This window comes from Grammomys surdaster, unplaced genomic scaffold, assembly GCF_004785775.1.
Source record: "Grammomys surdaster isolate TR1022 unplaced genomic scaffold, NIH_TR_1.0 126271, whole genome shotgun sequence".
Taxonomy (NCBI): Eukaryota; Metazoa; Chordata; class Mammalia; order Rodentia; family Muridae; genus Grammomys; species Grammomys surdaster.
Window position 1 is genome coordinate 935772 of NW_021621071.1, and position 13833 is coordinate 949604.

General features: G+C 44.7%; 1 non-coding gene across 1 annotated transcript; it reads left to right on the top strand.

The window, feature by feature from the left end:
- The first annotated feature begins 8120 nt into the window (after positions 1–8120).
- LOC114613768 lies at positions 8121–8252 on the top strand. The gene has a single exon (XR_003710229.1). It is a non-coding gene; the product is annotated as a small nucleolar RNA SNORA17 (small nucleolar RNA).
- Positions 8253–13833: the final 5581 nt, after the last annotated feature.

Consider the following 13833-nt stretch of genomic DNA (forward strand, 5'->3'; position numbering starts at 1 on the left):
GGCTGCCAGTCTCTATGGTGGTTTCAATTTGCTTGGCCCTGGGAGTGGCACTATTTGGAGGTGTGGCCTTGTTGGAGTGGGTGTGTCACTATGGACATGGGCTTTAAGACCCTCCTCCTAGCTGCCTGGAAGCCAGTCTTCTCATGTTTGCTTTTGGAACAAACTGTTGAACTCTCAGCTCCTCCTACACCATGCCTGCCTAGATGCTGCCATGCTCCCACCTTGATGATAATGGACTGAACCTCTGAACTTGTAAGCCAGCCCCAATTAAATGTTGTCCTTATATGAGTTGTTCTGGTCATGGTGTCTGTTCACAGCAGTAAAACCCTAAGACAGACAGTCTCTAACCTTACGAATTGCCATGACATGTATTCCCTTCTTCTCTAGTCCCTGTTATCCCTTTTGACGTCACTGTGAATTTCTGGATGCTATGGCCAACTCTGTGGAATACCCGTAGGCCTTCTTCATCCTTCACCAACACTGGCATCCCCCTAACAAAACTACTGCTTTACACACAGCTCAGGGATCCAATGCTTGGGAATCTGCCTCTGTTTGTTGTTGTTGTTGTTGTTGTTGTTGTTTCAGCCACAAAAATAATTTCAGGTAAGAAGACTCATGATCTCAGGTCCTGTCAAGTCTGCCTCTTGGAGCTGCCATCAGTAAAGCTTCAACTGGGTATGCAGAAGCAGTTGGCTTTTTCACCCTACGAGGCCATCTTCTGTAAATGACTCAATCGTTTCGAGAGCACACATCTGAGAAGCCTACGCAAGCTAATATCTAAAGATGCTGCTTATTTCTGAGCCCATAAAAACAAAATTGATGGTCTCAACAACATAAATTGGACCTGTTCACCTAATGCACTACTACTGAATAAATAAAATATCTAGGTCTATGAGCAGTAATGTGCACACATCTGAAGATAATGGTGAGTGGGAACAGAAATGATACAAGGATTCGATTTTACAATATTTCACATTTAAAGCAGCTTTGCAGCAAATATATAAAAGGATACACACACACACACACACACACAAAACAAGGGGTTATTCCAGACAGGAAGAGCTTGGTGGAAGACAAGGCTACTAAGAGGTCTTCAACTGTATCTGAAATATCCTGCTTCTGTTACAGCAAAGGGAGCCAATGGCACCAGTCATTCTGTGATAGCAAGTGCTTGTGTCTGTACCTTTCTGCCTGATGAAATGGCTTATACAAATTACAATCTTCAATATACAATTTTAGAACATGCTACCCATTTGTTGAGTGTGCCACAGGGGGCACCTACATTTGGACTGCTCACGGGACCACCGGTTTTGGTTATCGGGTTGGCCCAAGTATCTGCTTCGGCTTCCCGTGGGAAGTTTGTACATCAGATGCAGAATTCTGAGAGGCCACAACTTACTTGTTCCCCAGAAATATGGGAGGAAGTGATGTGTGTTCCTTCAGAAATTGTGAGGTAGAGCTCATGGTTTTCTATGTCTGTTTTTCGACCTTAGCCAGGAAACCAGTTGTCCCGGACCAGGGTCACTCGGTCATGCACAGTCTGGAACAAGAAACAGATCCATGGCCAGACCAGCCTGGAGGGAGCCTGCAGGTGTGCAGACAGAAAACACATTTCGAGCTTCTGAGATTGGGAGTTGCCTGCTACCTCAAATTTATGGCTATGCTGGCTGACACAATTTCAAAGCATAATGGGAAACACAACATCCAACATAAACACCATTGCTGTGATTGTCTTTCTTTTTTTTTTACAACTGGTATCAAAATATATCTATCTTATTTTTTATTGGATATTTTCTTTACTTTCATTTTAAATGTTATCCCCCTGGAAACTCCCTATCCCATCCCTCTCCCCCTGCTTCTATGAGGGTGCTCCCCCACCCACCTACCCACTCCCAACTAACTCAGTGCCCTAGCATTCCCCTACACTGGGGCATCAAGCTTTCACCAAGGGCCTCTCCTCCACTGATGCCTGACAAGGCCATCCTCTGCTACATATTCGGCTAGAGCCATGAGTCCCTCCATGTGTACTCTTTGGTTGGTAGTTTAGTTCCTGGGAGCTCCAGGGGTGGGGGTGGGGTGGGGTCTGGTTGTTTGATATTATTGTTCTTCCTATGGGGTTCTAAACCCCTTCAGCTCCTTCAGTCCTTTAACTCCTCCATTGGGGACCCTGTGCTCAGTTAATGGTTGGCTGTGAGCATCTGCCTCTGTATTTGTCAGGCTCTGGCACAGCCTCTCAGGAGACAGCTATATCAGGCTCCTGTCAGCATGCACTTCTTGGCATCCACAGTAGTGTCTGGGTTTGGTGTCTGTATATGGGATGGATCCTCAGGTACGGAAGTCTCTGGATGGCCTTTCCTTCAGTCTCTGCTCCACACTTTGTATTTCCTCCCGTGAGTATTTTGTTCCCCCTTCTAAGAAGCACTGAAGCACCCACACTTTGGTTTTCCTTCTTCTTGAGCTTTATGTGGTCTGTGAATTGTATCTTGAGTATTCTGAGCTTTGGGGCTAATAGCTACTTATCAGTGATGCTGTGATTTTCTTAGAAAATGAAAGTTATCACAATGGCTATGAATCTCCCAACATCTTTTTTTTTTTAATTTGAAAGACATTAAAAGTAAAGAACTTAGTAAATTCAACATTAAAAATGTGTGTGCCCATGCGTATATGCATGTGTGTACGTACTACGGTGTATTCAGCCAACCGAGGCTGTGCATGCACCTACCACCTCATTCCCTTAAGAAAGAGTTTCTCACTGAGTCTGGAGCCAGACTGAGAGCCAGCAAGCTCCAGAGAACCTTCTGCCACCGTCACCCACAGCACTGAAGTCACAGGAGGTACGGCCACACGGTGAGTGTGGGGGATTCGAACTCAGGTCCTCACGCTTAGACAAATCTGCACCATCTTCTCAGCTTGAATATTGGAAACTGAATCGTGCCCCTGGAGAGCTTCAGCACAGCCTGGCTTTGCAGCTAAACCAGAAACTTTGTCTGGCGTGGGGTCACTTCTGAAAGGACTGTAAACATCTACGTCTTTCTTTATCTCCTGGAACTGCATTTATATTTCTTCCTAAAATAATTTCTGGTGAGCTGCTCTCTGCCTGTCGTCCTTTCTCCCTCCACAAAAGTACAGACTACCTCTACTGTACAGAAGGTGATAAGTGGGTGGGGACCACAGGGTCCCCAACTGTAGTGCCACTACACTGAGAGCCAGTCGGTTAGCCAGCAAGTGAGAATCAGACACTCTTCCAGGCCCCCCTGGGTCTCATCAATGGAAAAAAGAAAATTATTAAAAGTACAAAGTCCTTTGGGGTGAGAAACTAAAAATCATCTTTTCAAACCGGGCTGACACTGCCTCAGAAAGTTTCTTCCATTCTCATGACTTATTTCTGGGGTTGACACTTCCTGAGGCTTATACATAGGAGGTGCAATATATAGGAAAGGCGTCGAGGTGACGCTGGCTCCTGTCACGTGGCATTCACAAACGTACGTCATGGATGTGATTAAAATCTCAAAATAGAACATTTGCTTTGAGGGTTTAACTATTGGAGAAAATTTTTAAATACGTTTGAGTTTTTAGTGAGTCATAAAAATGGACGTAACTAAAGCCTTGTTGTCAAAGGAAAAAGTAAAACTTAGTTTGGTTGTTTTGTTTGAGAAAAGTACGCATGGATTTTTTTTTTTTTTTTTTTTTTTACAAACACGCCATTCTATGTACAGCACGAGGCATTTGAAACATTGCTGTATAAAGCATGAGAATACAGTCTGTTGGGGAACTGAGATTCGTAAATAGGCTCAAGGAAGAAAGAGACACATATGAAGGTTACTGACAACTAAAAACACTGTGTGCTTTTAAAATCGTTGGTGTAGGTCAAGTACGCTAGTCTCTTAGCGCTGCATAGTATATACGAAAAGGGTAATGTAATTTTATCTTAATATTTGTGAATATTGATATCACAAACCACAAGAGATTATCTTCCTTATGAGAACCTTTCTAATGTACTCTTAAGGGAATTGCGCAATCATTCCGAAGAACACAGGATCCACGCAGCACGCCACCTCCTCCTAGTCCCCACGGGTTCCCAGTACTGTCCACAAGGTGGCGGTAGCGTCCACACAGCGTGACAGATCTCTCAAGCCAGATGTTTCCAAACCATTTCCCTTGCAACCAATATGTTAAATAAACATTTTAGGTCGCCCTTGAATTATAATGACATATCTAGAGTGAATGACGACCGAATCTCAAAGTATTTTATTAAATTTTCCTGTCATGTGACAAACTAATTCTATAAATGCTTTTCTCACCTACCTGGGACAAATCTGGACGTTAAATTCATTATATATATATGCCTTTCTCTTCCCCAATGCTTACACACTCGACCCACTCCCCCAACTCCAGTTGCTAGGCAACTAAAAGAGCTTTGTTTTTCTTAAACACCAGCGTTAAACGACCCTTATTTTCTCTAGCCAGAACGAGGCTGCAGCCAGATTCCACCTCCTCTTTGTAAAATCCCAGAGCAGGACATGTATGACTTAGGCTAATAGCATGGTAAATCACATCACAATGGATAAATGTAGGAAAAGAAAACCTAGAGCGCATGCGTCACACTGCACGGGGCGTATACAAGCAGCGCGCTAAGGGCACATTTTGCCCAAACAAGATCACAGTTTTATTGAGCATGTATTACATGCAAGGTACTCCACTAAATGTATATTTTTCTAATAGTAAAAATATTAATACCACTCCACTCTAATTCTGAAGGCTTTTATACCCCAGCAGAGAACATCACTATATGAAAGGTATTGCATTTTGAGAAATGAAATGGAAATGCAACCCAAATAGCCATTGGCACACACAGCCATCTTAGACATAATTGGAAACATATTCATATATTTCTTTAAAGCAGTCTCCACACTATGCAGCTCATGCTGGTATTGAATTCCTAATCCTTCTGCCTCTACTTCCCAAATGTTAAGTTAGATGCCCATATAGCAAAGCTCAGAGGTAACTTTATTATTTTCTTAAATTTCTTTTGTTTTTATTTTATGCCTATGGGAGTTTTGCTTGCATGTATACCTGTGAACTGTGTGTGTGTGTGTGTGTGTGTGTGATGTCCAAGGGACCAAAAGAAGGCATAGATCCCCTAAGAATGGAGTTACAGATGGTTGTGCGGGGCCACTTAGATGTTAAAAATTAAACTCTGGTCCTCTGAAAGATCACTTGGGGCTCTTAATTACTGAGCCATCTCTCCTGTCTGCATATTTATTTGTTTTATATTTTAGTTTTTGGTTGTTCAAGACAGGGTTCTCTGTGTCCTGGAACTAGCTCTGTAGACCAGGCTGGCCTTGAACTCAAGAGATCTGCCAGCCTTTGCCTCCCAAGTGCCGGGATTGAAGGCACCACCAGCGTGCCTGGCCTTTCGTTGCTGTTATTGTTGTTGTTTGTTTTAATGCTCCCCATTGGAGGAATGATACCCACAAAAGTTAAAATATTTGTCCTTCAGGAAATCAGGAAGTGGCAGAAGTATATAGCCAGAGTAACATCAACACAGCATGTGGCTTCTTGTTCATACTGGATGTGGACAGAATGTTTCAGAAACTACTGTTGTTCTAAGTCATTGTCCAGCATGTGAAAATGGGATAGGAACGAGATACTAAAACTGGCAGGTTCCCCGAGAGCATGAAGCGAATATTTGCCTCTCCTTCAGGATTGGTTTAGTACAACCAGGGAAGGTAGGCCCTTATTTAGACCTTTTGGTTTTGTTGTCGTTTGTTGTTGTTGTTGTTTAAGGATTTCTTTATTTTATGTATCTGAGTACACTGTAGCTATGTTCAGACACACCAGAAGAGGGCATCAGATCCCATTACAAATGGTTGTGAGCCACCATGTGGTTGCTGGGAACTGAACTCAGGACCTCTGGAAGAGCAGTGAGTGCTCTTAACCACTGAACCATCTCTCCAGCCGTGGACTTTGTTTTTTTACCTCTGTTTGAGTGAAGATGAATGGTCTCATCCTCAGGGTCATAACTTGAAAATCAGCATTGTGTATTCATTAGAGTATTATCATCTTACAAGTCTGTACCCCCACATTCTTTTCCCCTCGTTGACAGTGCACCTCTCTTTCAGAATGACAGGTTAATGACAGCTCTACCGTTTTCAACATGATCCCAAGGCATCGTCTCTCCCAGGTAAACTAGAAGCAGGAAAGGATTGAGGGAGAATTCAAGGAAGGCTGTTTAAAGCCAGGCCTAGAAGGGGACATTTTCACCCACCCCTTATCAGCCAAAAGCTCAAGCAAACAAATATGGCCACCTGTAACAGATACAAGTGCTTGGCACTCAGTTGGGTGAAGGTTAAACACTGCACACACTGTTCAGGATAAACTGGGTATCTGTTATAAGCAATTCCATATAGTAATTCTTAAACCCCACACCAACCCTACAAAGGTAGTGCCATTATCCCTACATGTAGACAGGAGAACTAAGACAAGCGATAAGCCCAGCTTCCAGTGGATTTGAACATAGTCTATAGAAATGCTAATATACACACACTGTAGGATTTGATCTTGAATGTGGGGGGAGAGGAAAACATAGCCAAGGAATCTGTAGCACTAGACATCCTTGGTAATATAGCACAGGAATAGTTAGAGGCTAAGGGAAAGGCAGCCCATGCTGTGTAGTTCACAGAGGTCTGTGGACAGCTGTCTTAACCTTATATCTCTTAAATCTTCATTTGTAAAGCTGAGATGACAATTCCATCTATGTACTTGGAAAAGATGGGGTGCATACAATTCCTATAGGGCTGAAACTGTCTGAGCCCAGAAATCTGTACTTCAAGTCATTCTGATGGGATCTGTTCTTGGGCAGCTTTGGGGAACCGAACTATGTTCCATATTTGTGCAAAACTGGGGCATGCTCCTGGCACAGGACTGATGGGCCCAGGTGTCACCTCTTGCCTGTCTCAGTGTTGCTGACACCGACTGGGGTCAAAGGAAGGGATGTCAAGTCTCACTTGCTACCTTAGATAATGGGACAAAGCCCGAAGAGACAGTGGAGCTGACCGGTGTTCAAGGGGCTGCTTGAGGATCTGCAGCAGGTGGAAGAAATCGGCGAGTGACATTTCCTGCCATTCTCTGAAAACCCCCAGAATAACCAAATTAAGTTTTCATAGAGTTTGACAGAAGAGGCCTCATTCTTCTTTTAAGGCGCCCTCTGCCTAGTCTCTCCGCCCATTTCCTTACTTGTGGATGCCAATTTCCTTTACTGGGAATAATCTTTCAACTTTATAGCTCAATGCAAAGCCACAAATCCAAAGGACCAGATGAGGTAATGTTTAGTTTGAATGTGTTTCAGCAAAGTGTGGTTAATGAATTTTTCCTTGCTTTGATAAGGAGCAGGGGAACCAGACGTCTCACTGCAACTAAAACAAGTCTGTAAGGGTGACAAGAACTACTAATGATGAAATACTTCAGCAAGACTATAAGAAGGAAATACTATCAGCGTCCAGGGGAAACACCACCCCATGTCTACCGTGGTTGACTGCTCTTTGGAGCTCTATAGAAGACAACTATGTCACGGAAACAAACATAGTAGCTCTTTTCTTACTTAACGAACTTTCCTTGAGTTAATTTTCTTTCGGTTGTTTTACATTCGGTTTGTAATAGAGGTAATGATTGTATCTTGGTACAATGTCTCCGCTATAAAGATCAAGTCTAAAAATACAGCCCCAGGCTATCTTATAATTAAACATTGTGAATGTATTTCCAGGCTGATGTGACGACCTCTGCAGTACCACAGAACTATGTGAAAGTAGAAAACCTCCTTCCTCAGAGAGGGTTAAGAAATGAAGCACAGATTATGGCCTGGAGGCGCTCTGGTGATAAGATTAGAATTTAGAGGAAAACAAGGACCTGGAGACTCAACATGAAGTTGGGAATTAGACTCACAGGTTAGGATCCCTGTGGCCTTTTGTACAGGATGTAGCATTTTTGAGCCTCAGCTCCTTCTGAGGTACATGACGGGCCACAGGTCCTGACACATAAACTGGAGGGATCTGAGGTATGACAACACTCTCTGCTGCTTCTTAGATGTGTGTTTTCAAATCTAGGCATTGGGATATCAATTTACTGCCCCTAGAGGCACAGCAAGTGTGGCAACTGTGTCACAAGGACATCAATAGGTAGCAGGGAGGAAAGAGGCTACAGTCTATGCTCAGTGTTCTGACCTGAGAACATCTGAATGCTCATAGCCTAACATTCCGTGATAATAAGTGAGCCTGAAATACCATCAGTCCACTGCCAGGGGGCGCAGACAGGGAGCAAGTTGGAGACTTGAAGAACCCCCACCTAGGGCCACGGGCTCAGGTGGAAGTGAAGCCGAGACTGTTGACCCTCGCCTGGGGCCCCTTGGGTGGGTACCACAAGGAGAGCGCCTGAGATGACAACCAGACTGAAGCCTTGGGGCCTGGACAGGGAGCTAGTCTGAGATGACCCTCAGTCTGGCATTGTATAGGCCAGGGGATACAGATCACCCCAAAGACGATCCCTACCCAACTTTGTAATGCATGAGTAGGCCATTATACCCTGGGCACCACTAAGAGGAACAAACAAGTGGTGGAGAAATGAAAGAGAAACAGAAGGATGTGGGCACAAGGAAGAGAGGCAGACCTGGAGACTCGAGGGTAGTGAGGAATAGCCTGATGTGAGGAGCTACCTGAGACCATGGTGGGGTCATGACCTGTGCTGTCACCAGGGATCACATCTGGGTTCATGGCCATGCAGCAGCAGAGGTCTGCTACTACCAAAGGCTAGGTGCAAGTCCCTGGTCTGGGCTGCCACCCCAGGACACACTGATATCTGAAGAATGTGCAGAACTGGCCCAACCCCTCACCTGGGTATCATGGGAGAGGGGACCCTGGGGGCGTGACAATAGGAGAGCTGACTCCGCCCCTAGCCAGTTACAGTCTTCAGGAGAATTGGCCCTGCACACTGCGGGAGTTGCAGGTGACCCAGCCTGAAGCTATGATCATGGAAGAGCTAGCCCTACTACTTACTCCATGGTAGGTCCTACTATATCCCTACCAGTCTGCGAAGTGGCATAGACTATGGAGAGATACCTTCCTCCCTTCTTAGCCTTACCACCCACAGCAGGTAGGGGACCTGACCCTGGAGTCATAGAAGCAGAAGAGCTGACCCTGCCCCTCACTGCTGCAGCATTCAGGAGAGCATCCCCTGCAACCTCACCTGGGCAGCACAGTAGAGCTGACCCTGGATGTGGGTGTTGCCAGTGAGCCACCCCAAGAACATCAGCTTAGGAGAGTTAGCCCTGCCTCTTGTCTGCTGTGTGGTGGTATCAATGAGGGAGGGAGAGATCCCCTTCCTCCCATTTTGCCCTCACCACCAGCAGTGGGCAGGAGAGTTGGCCCATTCACACACAGAGACACATACTCACACTCAAGGGTTCGGGGGATTCCACTGCCTTTATTTTAAAAGCAGGCTGCAGGTTGTATTCACCTTGGACATACACGTTGCCACAGATTTGAGAAATTGCTAGCTAATTTTTCCCCCCAAGGGCACTACCTAAATTTCTTGGAACTTTGATAAAGATTCCGGTACAATTCAGTAGAAAATTTAAGTCACTAACATTTCTCTGGATTGTAAAGTAGTGATGTGAACAACGCCCACTTTCCCTTCTACTTCAGATATTGGAAACCATTAAATAGGGAGGACAAAGTTTAGATGTACTGGGTATACTGGAGTTTACCATTAGAGGAGTGTCACAGTGAACACATTGTGGTCTGTGGTCATTTAAGATAAAATAAACGGTAAAAAAAAAAAGTTACTGCAGGAAATACTGTAACAGTATTTAGATGTAACAGATGTACACTGTTACATTTAAACAGTGCCAATTTAGTCAAGTAAAAAATAGTACACTGGGGTGCAATTTAATGTTACAGAAGGTTTTCATGAACTTGAAAGTCAAACTATAACCATATTGGCTAGACCCAAGAGGAACCAACTGGATTTTATTTGATACTTAAAAATTCGGAATAAGAGCAAGTTTGCCTGAGTCAGCACTCTTAATAATTGCATTACGAGGTCCATTACAAAAGACACTAAGAGGAAACACACTAGAATGCCTGGACAGTGTAAGCCATGAGGTGACACTTACCGGGTGGGGACTCATACAGCTGGCCCAGATGGGAGGTGCGTTAGAAGACAAACTAGAAGAAGATAAAGCACGAGTGAACGAACTCTCCTTGCCTGCTGTAGTCTGTGGTACAGATGCTAAAGGCCAAGAAACAAGCAAAAAGAAGAATTTAGAAATAAGTAGTCTCCTCGAGGCAGCAGCAGCAAGCCAATCAGGGGAAATATACCCCTTTGGGGTTATTCTTGGTTGTGACTACTCCTCCTGTCTCCAAGATAAGTGTGGCAGACCATGCCTTCACTTATTTCCGCACTATGAAGTATCCCAGAGTCACAGAAATGATGCCATTACTAGAGCTGATTGAGAACATTCAAACGGGGCTGTTTGTTTGGTAGTGTCAAAGGTTACTTTCCATGAAAGAGGGCCTGAGAGCTACACCCTCTCTATGCAATACCCAGGAATATGGAAAGGTTCTCTGAGCATCCTCCCGTGGATCAGTGGCTAGCACGAACCTTGAACTTAGGGTCTACTGCTTGATTTCCGGAAGCTGGAAGTATGTGTTAAAACGTGGAAAGCGGAACAAAAAATGCTGTTTTTGTAAGATTGATGGGTCGGTAAAGTAAACTTCACACTGGAACACAGAAGAGTCTGTCCTAGGTTGAGGTGGAACCAGGGAAACTAATCGAATCCAGATGCGGTGTGAGAGGATGGCTAATCAAACCCAGATGCAATGGGAGAGGATGTAGTATCCTGGGCACGCTGCTGTTGTAGCTGAAGGGCCGCTCATAAAGAGGAAGAGGAAGAGCTATGATACAGGGACAAGAAGGGGGCTGGGAAGTCGGCAGGGGTGCTCTGAGCAACTGGTGGAACACCCCTGCCTCAGCGGCTGCTATACTATTATTGTTCTGTTGTTACAGGTCTATTCATTGTCCTGAACACTCAGTCATGAGTCAGTCAATCCTGACAAAACCTTAGTGTGATTGCCATCCCCACATTCTAAACGGTTTGCGAAGACTCACAGAGGTTAAATGAATGATTTACTGGTGTTGGAATGGAAGACCGTGGTTCTAACCTTGCTCGATCACTCTTTACACACGCGTTATTCCTGAAGGTGGGGATATTTTGCCATCGCAGACAAAAATCACACCATAGACTCCAAAGTATAAGGCTTCTGATGTAATGAAGGATATTCTGTATTTAGTGTGGTGCAGTGCCCAGCTCAGTATTAGCCATCGTTACCAACCTGACACACCTTCCCAAACCGTCTAGCGTTATCCCCATCTGCAGAGAACGGGAATCCCGAGTCCTTGCTTTTAACTGTAGAACATTTCTGCCTCAAAGTTAAAGATAGGGGTGGGGGTGGTGGCGGAATAAATTGGCTTAATCCCTGGCTTATAAAGACCAAGGTTATTTTAACCTAGTTAAACAGTTTCAAAATTATTCACATCTAAAACGAAACTGTCAAATCTTTCTCCACCTCCCTTCTGCGTCAGGTCTGGGGGCAGGCAGGCAGCCACCGAGAAATTGTTCAGGACCCAGAGCCTGCTGGCAGGCGGTCCCGGCACATACTTGCTGACACAGCTCAAACATCTAACTTCAGTAACTTTTTTTTTTTAATTTCCAAAGGAGACCTTTAAAAATACTTCCTTTTAGTGAGTAACCACAGGAGAGGTTATACTTTGAGAAAACAAGCTGAAATAGAGAAGATAGTGTCTTTTTAAAAATATTATTTTACTTTTTACAAGTCAGAAACCATATGGAATTTCCACCCTCACATAACACATTGATGACTTTGCCTGGCTTTCTAGAAACCCGACCCTCCAGACTCCAAGCTCAGTAGAGCTGCTTTCTGGAACTGATCCTGCCAAAACTTCACCCAGGAAGGAAGAGAGCTTGTGAAGAGAGGTCACAGACATCATATTTTGACCCATTGTGTCTTGTTCTGATCTTGTTTCTCAAAATCATAATTTATCTAAAGTTGGTCTTGTAAGGCATTCCTCGTTGTCCTTAGCTTTTGAGGGTTACCAAGGACAGGAGAACAGCGCACTGCTCGGCTAGCCCGTGTGTCTCACATGTCCCTACAAAGCAGGCAACCAGATAAGAACAATGAGGCTCAGTGGCCACAGTCGTCCTTTGGTGCCCTGTGGCTTCATCTACCCTAGCTATCTGTTGAACGTGGCTGGGGGTAAGAAGAGTAAGTTGTTTTTCACTGAAGGGGTTTTACTCACTCTGTCAGAAGCTGAGCCATATCGTTACAGATAAAACCATACATGCTAGGGGGAGCCAGCATGCATCTCCAGTATGATACACCATTCTTCCATGTATTCGCATTCATATCTGTGGATGTAACCAACCTCAGAAAAGAAACATTTAGAGGCAGTTGAGGCAGTGAAATCCCAACACTCAGGATGCTGAGACAGGACCATCAGTACGGGTTTAAGGTCAGCCTGGGCTTACAGTGAGTTCTGGGGCAGTCAGGGGCTACAGAGTGACTGGTTTGAGGAAGGAAGAGAGGGAAGGGGAGAAGATGGGATAGGGGAAGGGAGGGAAAGAAATGGATTGATTGCTGAAGAAAATCGTGTTTTGCCGGGCAGTGGTGGCGCACGCCTTTAATCCCAGCACTTGGGAGGCAGAGGCAGGTGGATTTCTGAGTTCGAGGCCAGCCTGGTCTACAAAGTGAGTTCCAGGACAGCCAGGACTACACAGAGAAACCCTGTCTCAAAAAACCAAAAAAAAAAAAAAAAAAAAAAAAACAAAAAGAAAGAAAGAAAGAAAGAAAGAAAATCATGCCTGCACTGACCGTGTACCCATGGATTGCTTGTTACTCTAGGATACTGAATAATGCTTATTCGAATAACATCTGCATTGCATTGGGTGGTGTAGGTAAGCACACGGCAACCTGAGGGATATGGAAGGATATGCATTCATCTCATCTTACAAAAGGGTCTTGAGCATCTATAGATTCCGGTGTCTACAGGGGCTTGGAAACAATGCCTCTGGTACCCAGGAAGAACTGTATAGTCCTGGGATGTTTGGGTGCATTCTACGAATTGTTCCTATAGCTCAATCTTCAACCTGGCTCTAAATGCAAGGTTTCCCCTTTGTATCAGCTAGAACTCACTTGAAGCCACATCACCCCAATGCTCAGTGGTTTAAACCCTCTCCCTACTGTACTGGGAAGGTCTGCTGGTCCAGCTGTGCTTGGCTGACTGCATTGGGCTTTGCTCATATGTTTGCCATTAGCTGGTGGGTTGGTTAAGAGACATCTGGTTTTGGAAGGCCTCTGCTGACTGAATGTGTTCTAAGGGGTATCTCACCTCCCAGTTGGATAGTTCAGACATTTCCTTATGGCGAAGTGTCAGGGGCAGCCCTGCTTATACACTGAAGGCCTAAAATCAGCCATAGGCCTAAAATCAGCAATCAGCCTGGCATACATGCCTGCTAACAAAAAGTCCTGAGTCTCTGTGGAAAAACACTGAAACAGATGGCTAGAAGCTATTGTAAACAAACAGCTTTGGTGGAAGGCTGCCATGCCTGGCTTGTCATAGACCTTGTAGATAGGTAACCTTGGTGGATAGTACCAACTTAGATAAAGACAAGTGAATCATAGGCAGACTCATAGTGATCTGTCCCCTGAACCTTCACCCAGCTGACACTCTGTTCTGAAGATATCTGTACTCCCCCTGAACAAT